Source organism: Papio anubis, chromosome 2, assembly GCF_008728515.1.
Source record: "Papio anubis isolate 15944 chromosome 2, Panubis1.0, whole genome shotgun sequence".
NCBI classification, from domain to species: Eukaryota; Metazoa; Chordata; class Mammalia; order Primates; family Cercopithecidae; genus Papio; species Papio anubis.
This window is the reverse complement of record NC_044977.1, coordinates 15,182,310-15,193,597: the sequence shown is the minus strand read 5'-3', so window position 1 is coordinate 15,193,597 and position 11,288 is coordinate 15,182,310. Positions and strand designations below refer to the sequence as shown.

The following is an 11,288-nucleotide window of genomic DNA, read 5'->3' as shown; positions in this document are numbered from 1 at the left end:
TTTCACATTCAAAGTTATTGGTTATAGTAAAGATGTGTTACAAACACATATACAATTATATCACACTTGATTGTAGTTTACAATTCTCAGGTAAGGGGAAAATCTATATCTACTAAGGGAATACAAATGGTGGTTTAGTGCTTATCTTGAAGTAGCAGACTTCTAGAAGATACCATGAAAGATTACTTTAATTTTTATTAAATGTATAAATCACTAAACCAGATACTAGTGCACTCTTCTCCCATTAAAGATATATAAATATGTATATTCGCATACATATTAATGTAAATTGCATTTATATTATATATTCAATTATAAATATAAAATATAAATATCTAGATATTGATCTATAAAGAGTTAAAATCTATAAAGAGTTAAATAAAAATTCTAGAATTGGAAAAACATAATTAAGATATATTAGTGACTCAGTAGACATCATCAAAAAGCACAGAATAAATAAACTGCAAGATGAGACAGAAAAAAATACCTAAATTGAATCACAGAAAGATGAAAAGTGTAAAAGACATACCGCGAAGATCTAATATTATTATGGTAACTGAAATCCTAGAAGCAAAGAAGAGCAAAAAAAAGACTTCGCCAAGTCAAATACACAAAAATCTCCGCGAAATCTATGAAAAATGTTTTCTAATAATTTTCAATTGACACAGACATATCATAGGAAGACTTCAGAAAACAAAGAACAAAACAATTCTACCTGAATGAGCAAGATAAGATGCATTACCTTCAAAACAGCAATAATAAGAGAGATGAATTTCAACAGAAAATACACACACACAAAATTAAAATCCTAAAATTTCCATTAGGGAAAAAAATCCCTTCCAACCCTCAGTTTTATATTCAATGAAAATCTCTCTCACCACCCGTTTCCCGGCGTGCGCCGGCTGAGGCTCCCGGTCCTCGACTTTTGCCCGTCGCCTCAAGATGGCGGACACGCTGAGGTGGTGCTGCGTCGGTTGCGCCTGAGGTGGCTGTGAGGACTAACGGTCGGCGCGGCTCCACAGCTGAGGCAGAAGACCGTCGTCCAAGGAGGAGGAAGAGGAGGAGGCGCCCCCCCTGCCGGCCGACTTCTCGCTAGCCACCGGCTCAACACTCCCGCCACCCAGAGTTGGCCCCTCAGCAGCCCGCCCGCTGCCAGACCCCGCTGCCTTCCCCAGCTGCCGCCATGAAGCTGACCGACAGCGTGCTGCGGAGCTTCCGCGTCGCCAGGGTGTTCTGCGAAAACTCAGACAAGATTAACTGCTTCGATTTCAGCCCCAACGGCCAGACGGTCATCTCAAGCAGCAACGACGACTCCATCGTGCTCTACGACTGCCAGGAGGGCAAGCCAAAGAGAACCCTGTACAGTAAGAAATATGGCGTGGACCTCATCAGATTCACTCATGAGGCAAACACAGCTGTTTACAGCTCTAACAAAATAGACGATACTATTCGTTACTTGTCCTTGCATGACAACAAATACATCAGATACTTTCCTGGACATAGCAAAAGGGTGGTGGCCTTGTCCATGTCACCTGTGGATGACATTTTCATTTCTGGGTCTCTTGATAGGACCATTCGACTCTGGGATCTCCGGGCTCCTAACTGCCAGGGCCTCGTGCATCTACAGGGGAAGCCAGTTTGTTCTTTTGATCCAGAAGGGTTAATTTTGGCTGCAGGTGTCAACTCTGAGATGGTCAAACTTTACGACCTTCGTTCTTTTGATAAGGGGCCATTTACTACCTTTAAGATGCAGTGTCATCGAACCTGTGAGTGGACAGGACTGAAATTCAGCAACGATGGCAAAGTCATCCTCATTGCCACCAACGGCAGCTTCATTTCTCTCATTGATGCATTCAAAGGAGTGGTGATGCACACGTTTGAGGGTTATGCAAACAGCAAAGCTGTCACACTGGAGGCTTCGTTTACTCCAGACTCTCAGTTTATTATGATTGGTTCGGAGGATGGCAAGATCCATGTCTGGAATGGAGAGAGTGGTATAAAAGTAGCTGTGTTGGATGGTAAACACACCGGCCCGATTACCTGTTTGCAATTCAACCCCAAGTTCATGACTTTTGCCAGCGCGTGTTCCAACATGGTCTTCTGGTTGCCCACCATTGATGACTCGCCCTAATGCTGCTCGGCTATTACTGTACAGTGACGGCGGCCGTTGGAAGAAACTCACGGGGGGCTATGATAATACTGAGATTGGATGGTTTGACTGGGCTGCAGGGCATCCTTTACATGACCTTCTCATGGATGTGCTGTACATCTGCTCAAAAGAAAATAATTACTTTGCTGAGCATCTTCAAAAGGACTCTCGGTGCAACAGACTCAATTGGAACTCAGCTTTTCTAGCTGTCCCTGCACCAAGGTCTGCTAGAGGAATGACCAGACTCACGATTTGGGTAGAGTGGGACTCTCAAGACATCTTCAATTTGAATGTACCTGCTGCTGAGGAGCCGATGAAGTCATCAGCTCTGCGCATCCCTTCTGCTACCCCCCGCCCAAATGTATGGCAAGCTACGGTCCTGGTTTTGAAATGCTAGAGCAGCTCTGTGCCCTTTACCCTCACCTTGCATGTCTTGTTACTGGGTCTCCCTGTGTACTTGTGACGTTATCCACAACCATCATGTTTCTTAGGTGCCAAACAGTTACAGAAATGTTTTCATATTGGGGTCAGAAAGGAGACAGATACAGAAGCACCTTGCTTGCAGGAAGCCATGCAGTTAGTCACTACAATTAGTCACGTGAAGCTAGGTGGTTGGGCAGGCCTCAGGCTGTAGTTGTTGAATGGGAAAAAGCCCAGGGGCCTAAAAGGGAGGCCCCTGGCCTCCCTTTTAGATGGTAGCAGGTAAAGGGATGGTAGCAGAAGAGTTCCTAGGGCTGGAAGGTTTAGCAACAGTGTGGTGCAGTGCCCTGTCATCAAGACAAACCCACAGTCCTCCTGGGTGCCTACCAAGCTTGGTTTGTACAAAAGCAAGGTTGGAGTCGTATTTATGTACATGAGACAACATCACACTTTCCTGTGGGCCATTACTGTGAAGTGAGTCTGAGTTCTTTATACTGATGCCTTCTCTGCCCACCACTAATTGTGTACATAGTCTTCCCTGCCCACCACAAATTGTCTACCTTTCCCCACCTCCCAACCAGGAGCTGGTTCTAGGCCTGTGTTATATTTAGCCTTTTTATATATGACCTTTGATTTCTGTTGTTTGTATTTTAGCCCAGTGTATGCACCTTCATTTAAATACATCTGTGTGTGTACAGGTATGTGTATATGTGTGTGCATATGCATATATCTCATCTGTAATTTCTGAGAGTTCAGCTGAAGCAGATGGAGTCCTACAGCCCAGGAGACACATTGCATCCTTGCTAATATTGTTCACCACAAGTGTTAGTGAGTTTTCCCTATTAATGTTTCATTTTGGAAGATTGAATGAAGCAAAGCTTATAGTGTTTGCTGTTTCCATGGCAGCTAAGTGAAAGTGTTGGGATGACTCCCTGTGTTCCTCAAGCTGTACTTTGGGGCCGTCTGTGCAGTATTAACCCCTTTTTGCTTGGTGGTGCTTTGTACTTGTGTGTTACAGTCACTCTTGTATGGCTTCTGTGTCTGGCATGTGGCATTTAAGGATAGGGTGTTATAAAGGATATAAAACTCTTTATATTGTAAATTCTAAGGGAAATTTATCATATGACTTCTTACACAGGACACATTGAATGATATTACAGCCACTGCTTTGCTTCATTTGAAATTAATAAATGTAACACAAGATTAAAGGGATACTATATATCCATGAGTTCATTTATTTTTACACAACATTACATTTGTCTTTTCATAATGTTTATTTATAAAGACATATATGCACATATCAGTTTTCAGTTGGAATGGAAATATTTTGATTGACAATACCTGATAGTGAGGAAGCATTAAAAGATAATTTCAGAACACTACTCCTTATTATTTTAACTTTAAAAATTATAACCTGGCTAGGTGCGGTGGCTCAGGCCTGTAATCCCAGCACTTTGGGAAGCCGAGGCTGGTGGATCACAAAGTCAGGAGTTTGAGACCAGTCTGGCTAATATGGTGAAACCCCGTCTCTACTAAAAATACAAAAACATCAACTGAGCGGAGTGGCACATCCCTGTAATACCAGCTACTGGGGAGGCTGAGGCAGGAGAATTGCTTGAACCCAGGAGGCGGAGGTTGCAGTGAGCCAAGGTCAAGCCACCGCACTCCAGCCTGGGCAGTAGGGTGAGACTCTGTTTCAAAAGAAAAATGAATAAAAAGTAATAATAGTAATCACGTTCAATTAACTATATCACATTTAAAAGAATCACACAAGGGACATTTAGTCATTTTTCAGAACTTGAGTTACAAAAAATATATATTTATAAAGTTAATTTCTGAAGTGAGACTAATTATTTTGGCCAAGTCACCATGTCTGTAGTGGATAGACCAAATGGAACACTTGGAGGCATGGTTTCTCAACCTGAGCTTCACATGATTCTCCTAGGGCACCTTTTAAAAATGGCAAGAGAAATCCCAAATAATAGTGACTTGAACAAGATTGAGGTTTATTTTTTTCAAGTAACAAGAAGAATGAAAGCAGTCAGTCCTAATCTAAAGTAGCAACCCAAAGATCTCTGGGCTGATGTCACTGTAAGTCTATGTCCTTTCCCTTAACGTCAATTTTAAGCAGTTTTAAGATGGCAACTGTAGCTTCAGTTAGGAATTCTATAACCAGGAAAGAAAAAAAAAAAAGTAGGACCTAGCTGAATCTGTCCTCTTCTGAAACTTTCTGGAAGGCTCAGATACAGACTTTCATTCACATCTTTTTGGACTACACTTTTCTTCAATTAGTGATACAGAATACAGGATTTTAACAGGGTACCTGTCATCTCCAGCAAATTTAGATTCTGTTAAAAAAGACAAATATTTGTAGATTACTAGATAATAATCTTTAATACTCCTGTGATGTTCTGTGAAGTCCATCACTTCACTGTTCCGAAGTTACACTTAAATTATAAAACAATAACATAAAAAGGAAAGAGGTAATGTAAAATTATATCACCTCCACACTAAATATAATTAGAAGCTATTATAATAAAGACAACTTATAAGTAAAAATATACAAATTTTGTACAAACTTTATTTTCCATGACAGTAACCATGTCTACACATTATCTACACATTAAAAAATGTTTAAAAAGCCACTGAGAACAATATTTTTACAGAAGACTACTACAAAAATTACTACTGTTAGAAGGTTAGGAGGATCTAAATTTGAACTACATTGTCTTTAGTCCAGACCCCTTAATGGACTCATTAACTCCACCAAAATAAATTGCTGAAGTGAAACAACCCTTGTTCTCAACATATGATACTACATTTGATATAAAAGTTCAAGCAAATTTTTTAGAACTCAGGAAAATAATGACATGACACTTCTATGGTCTTTTTGTTTTATTAGTTATGCTGACAATAGTCCAATTTTGAATAGTGTGCTTTATAAAGTAAAATTTTCTGTCTCAGCATACCTTAAAAGTTAGAAACTTTTGTAATTATTTCCCAGCAGAGATGAATTAATTCACAGCAAACTTCTCAAAGCTGCTAATGACTGCATGATCAGGTAATTTTATTGTTTTAGCAAACAATGATAAAATGCATTTAATTTTCACTCAACTTTTCTTTGCTTAATGTATATCTAATAGAAAAAGATACCTTCACTCATTTGCAAGGTTATTCGTTTTCATCTCGTTTGGTAGAATCTTAGTGTGATAGATCTTTTTCTAAATTTTGAACTACATTGTCTTTAGCCCAAACCTCTCCCTTACTCTTAGACATTTTTCAAAGATGTCTTTAAGCTTGCAACTTTACTATTACTTTAAAGACATAATTAAAGAACAGTATTATTTTCAAAAGTTGACCATGGACAATGACAAAATAACTAAAATGAAATAGGGAATGAATTATCACATTTCAACAAAATTTTTCTTAATCCTAATGGCTAGAATAACTGAACTTTATTTCTAGTTCCACTTAACTAAAGTGCCTGAATAAAATTACATTTTTTACGAGATGACAATGCAGTAGAGACCATCCATGTTCTAACGACAATCTACTCCAGAGTTATGATCTGAGCACATCCATTCATCTCCTTTCCTATGATATCATAAAAGTTCAGTAAAGAGTTAAAAGACCAACTCACAGCAATAAAAAGTGTTTATATGATAGAAATCAGGTGAAAAGTGGAGCCTGATGAATCAAAGACAAAGTGACAAAATCTGCATTGAGAAAGTCTTCTGACCTGCAGAACCCTGATGAAGGCAAGAGCCCCAAACAAATCAAGTTCAAGTCAGAAGGGTAGCTGAGACAATGAATAGAGTGAACGTCCTAATAGAACAGCTGCAAGTTTCTCTTCCTCAAGCACTACTCCAGGCAGATAGATTGGCACTTTATCATCAAACAATAATCAATCAATCAATCAATAACTCTACTGAAGAATTCTCTTAAAAATGTACACAAGTCATGCCTCAATACACAGTAATTGAGTCCAACTTTTATGTTGCCATAATAATAAAAATAAATGGAAATCCAAGAGCCTCCAGTATCTTACAAGATTGCAGTATCAAAGAGAAAAACTGAGACAACTCGGGCTCATATACTGAAATCATGAAGAGTAAATAACTTTAGCAAACAAATAAGCACACAAATCATGAATTCTAATTTGTATTATCAACGATATTTGAAAAAAAAACAGCATCTAAACTTTGGAAGATTAAAAAAAAGTCCAAGAACAAGAACTAAAGTAAAATATTCAGTAAAAGAGCTGAAAAGTTTTTAAAAAACATATTTAGAAGAAAAAAGAACAAGAAATGAAGCATATGAGAATAAAACAATAGGACCCTGATTTTATCTGATTTTTAAAAGTTACAGAGCTAACATAAGAAAAGTAGATTAGTTGGATGGTAATAAAGACGAATTTATTAAATAAAAATTACAGGAAAATTTTCCAGAGTTTAAGAAAAGGGTCTTTCTGTTGAAAGGGCTCACACTGACCATTAAAAACAAACAAACAAAACCCTTACTTAGGACACTAAGTTCTGAATTATAGATGATTCTTGGCCAAATATAAATACGATTTGAGTTGCATATGTAATTTTAAATTTTTCAATAGTCACTTCTGAAAAGCAAAAAGAAATAGGTTAAAACTAATTTTATTGATATGTTGTTCAAGCCAGCTATACCCAAAATATCATAACTTTGCTATTTAATCAATGTTGAATTTTGAGATATTTGGAGTTCATTTTTGTATACGAAGTCTTCAAAATTCACTCTTTATTGTTATAGCACAATTCATTTGGATGCTAAATTTTTGCACAAAGTATTTAATCTATATTAGATTTTATAAAATCTACAGCTCAAAAAACAGATTTACATGAACAAGTTTTTCTAAATTTTTTAAAAGTTTTTAATAACTGGATAAAGTACCAGATACAAATTTAAATTAACTATTTAAAATAAAATGTAAAGATATTTGCATAAGTTGCATTAGACAAACTTCACGTACTCAATACCAACAAGTGTCTAGTGGCTATCATTTGGGTTAGCACTGCTCTAGATCACCTTGATTAAAATTAAATTCTAGAGCTTTTAGAACAAATGTAAGAATAGGGCAGGCAGGGAAATGAGTACACAAATATCTTACAAAAGAACAGAAATCTGTCCAGCATCTTAACACCCATGAACAAAATTCTTTGGTACAATAAACAGAAAGAAGACCTAAAAGGAGATGTTTTATTAAAGGCTACACTGTTTCATTTAGGATAAATACATTCTGGAGATCTATTGTACAATATGGTGACTACAGTAAACAATAATGTGTTGCACACTTGAAAATTGCTAAGACAGTAAAGCTTAAATGTTCTCACCACAAAAAATGATAAGTATGTGAGGTGACAGATACGTTAATTAGCTTGATTTAGCCATTCCATAATGTCTACATATATAAAAACATATTCTACACACTATAAATACATACAATTTTTATTTGTATTATGTATTAGGAAAACTGGGGAAAAAAAGAAAAAGGACCTAATTTCTGAGAGACAAATTATTTTCAATGTAGAATAATGTATCCACCTAAAATATAATTCAAGTGGAAGGGAAAAACAAAAGCATTTCAGGAATAAAGAAATTTTTAATATTCAGAACTATTATTTCCATGTACATTTTTTAGAAATTATTTAAAGATTCACTCTATAAAAGTTACTGTAGAGGAAGATGTGCTATCAAGAAAAGTGTTTATTTCAGGATCAAAGATCAGCAGGTCCGTAAAATGATAATATCAAATTTGACAAGATGACAGAGTCTTCAAGAGGAAATTGGAGAGGGGATCTCTGGAGTTGGGAGGGGGAATTCAAATATTCACACAGTAAAGAGCCTATGAAGAAAATGAAAATACTGAAATGGTAGAGTAATAAATAGAAGACATCAGAACATGACTAAAGGATCATTGTCCAATGACTGGAAAAGAAAACCACAAAACATAGTTATAGAAAAAAATATGGATTGTATTCACCTTAAAAATATAACAGTAATCAACAAACAGAAGGGATGGAATGTTAAAAGGAGATAGAAAAGAGAGAGAAGGGGGGAATATTTTATAATCATTAAGAGAAAATAAAGTTATATTGTACATGGTTGATGAAAGAAATGAATATATAATACTGTTTTGTTTGAAAGTTGAAGTGACTCGAGGCTCTGAAAATACTGATATAAATATGTCAAGAGATAACAGGAAGAAGAGGCAGCATGTTGTTTGAGTAAGCTAGGATTTCATCCATCATAATGGGAACACACAAAAAAATGTACATAACTGATGAATAGTGAAAAAGTGTCTTGGCATAGTATTTAGAAAATTAAGGTAATCATAAGATGTACTTAAAACAGAAAGGTGGTAAGGTAACTGCCAGGAAAATAAGACAAAAAATATTATTTTGCATCATAAAATATGCATAGATTTTATCTGTCTTTTTTTTTTAACATATATATATATATTTCAAGGTGATTTTAAAAAACTAAAATTGGGAAGCCAAAACAATATGAATGCTTGGTTCAATCAATAAATGTTTAATGAGCACATGCTATTTGCCAGGCACTGTGTTCAGAAATGGAAATGGAATGGTGAATAAGACATTGGACCTCCCATTAGTTTGCTTCCAATTTAATTAGGATTAAAGCAAGAAATATGCAAATAAAGACCAAAATACCATACGACATATGCTATGTTGCTTTTATCCAAGATGTTCTGGGGACACTATGGATATCAAACTTAGCTTTAGGAGTTCATGTAAAACAAGAAAATCTGACCTGCATAGTTTTATATTTTAGAAAAAAATATTTGGATTGCAGTGAGGAAAGGACAAACTTTTTAGGAGACTGTAGTATAAAATGCAAACAAGAAATAATAGTAGATCTGAACTAAAAAAAAAAAAAATCGGGGGAGTGCATGAATTTAAGAGCTATTTAAGGAGAGAAAAATAGCACTGATGAATATATAGAAAAAAATTAAATATACCAATTTTTCTCTTTGGCAACTAGCATCATTTGCTCTTTGAATTAGCATCATTTGCTGGGATGAAAAAGAGAGAGAGAGAGAGAGAGAAGTAAAAACAGAAAAGTCAGTAAATTTAGTTTTTAATACTATTCGTTCAAAATATTTATTTTACAATGTACCTACGAAATGAAGCCTACACAATCATATACATTTTAGTTTAAATGCTTAAAAGGAGTTTACAAGTTTTAAGGGAAAATGTCACTATTTGCATTTTTTGTCCCTTCCAGCAGTACAGCCAGCTTCTCACTTTTGTTGTTAACAAAAAAAAAAAAAAAAAAAAAAAAAATTCAAGGTGACATTATAATTTTTAAAAACACTGAGGGGCTTTTTGTCTAAAATTTGAACTAAGATTGAAAGCAAAAGTCTTTCTGAAAGGATAATTCACCATCAATACAATGTTTGTTTTATGAAATTTCTCAAATAGAAATCATATTTTTTGCCAAAGATCACTTACAGTCACATCAAATTCATGTTTTAGAATAAATTTTGAAAGCTTGAAAGTATTATAAAGTGCTCAGTATTAACTGCAAAAAGAACATTTGAAATTTAAAATCTTAACATTTACTGGTTATAATACTTAGAGCTGAAGTTGTACCTTCACATTCTGAAGAGAAATATATATTCAGAATGAGAAAGTTGTCAAAGTAAATATATTTTTACACTTCCAAAAGTGTAAATCAAACTAGCAACTACTGGTTTTTTTAGTGTTTGCCTTCTTGTACAACCTTTCACAAACTACTAAATTCATCTGATGAATTCCAAAACTAAACATCTGTTGACACGTTTGTTAGTCTCTTAGAATGAGAAAGACATATTTTGTTCCCTTAAAGAGAGATAGGCATGTTGAAAAAAGTCTGTCTGTCTACCTATCTATATCTATCCATCTATCTGTCTACCTATATTTATATGTTAAGTATTATATGAAAAAATGTGAAATGAAAATACAGAGAAAGAATTTTTGATGCAATATTAAATGTATATTTGATGTGGATATTATTCTACTCAATTATTCAAAATAAATTCCAAATACCTATTATTGAAAAAATAATTTAGTTCAAATTTTAAACAAAAAGTCCCTCAATGTTTTTAAAAATTATAATGTTACCTTGATTTTTTTTTTTTTTTTTTAGTTAACAATAAAAGTGAGAAAAATTGAAGAAGACAAAATAATTTGACAGAAACATGTTGTACAGCACAGATCTAAAAGCTAGTACTGTGGACAAATTCAGAAGTTCATCACAAAATTTTTACATGTTAAATAGTGCTTTCACAATTGATTTGAGACAATACTGAGGCGTTGATTCTTCTGATGAAAAAGTATCTTTGAGACAGCCATTCTTGCTATAATTATTGTTGATACGGCTGATGATTTTGAAAAGGTCTTGTATCAGTTTGCTGTTACCACAAACTAATGCATAGCAAACAACCACACACCTCAGTGACATACTGCAATATGTGCTGATTACTCACAGTTCTAGGTTTCTGCTAGAAGTTATCTGATCTCAACCAAGGCTGTTCTTGTGTCAGAGGGGCATCTGCCTCATTCTAGTCTGGGACACTTCTACTTTACTTTACGTTAAATCTTACCCTTCCAAGACCAGAAGACTAACTTAAGTATGCTATTCCCTTTGTAATGATAAAAGGACACGAGACACAAAACCCTATCAC

The 11,288-nt window shown here is 35.2% G+C and overlaps 1 pseudogene; it reads left to right on the top strand.

Moving 5' to 3' along the window:
* Nucleotides 1–883: 883 nt before the first annotated feature.
* Nucleotides 884–3,058, top strand: LOC101009936 (annotated as a pseudogene).
* Nucleotides 3,059–11,288: the final 8,230 nt, after the last annotated feature.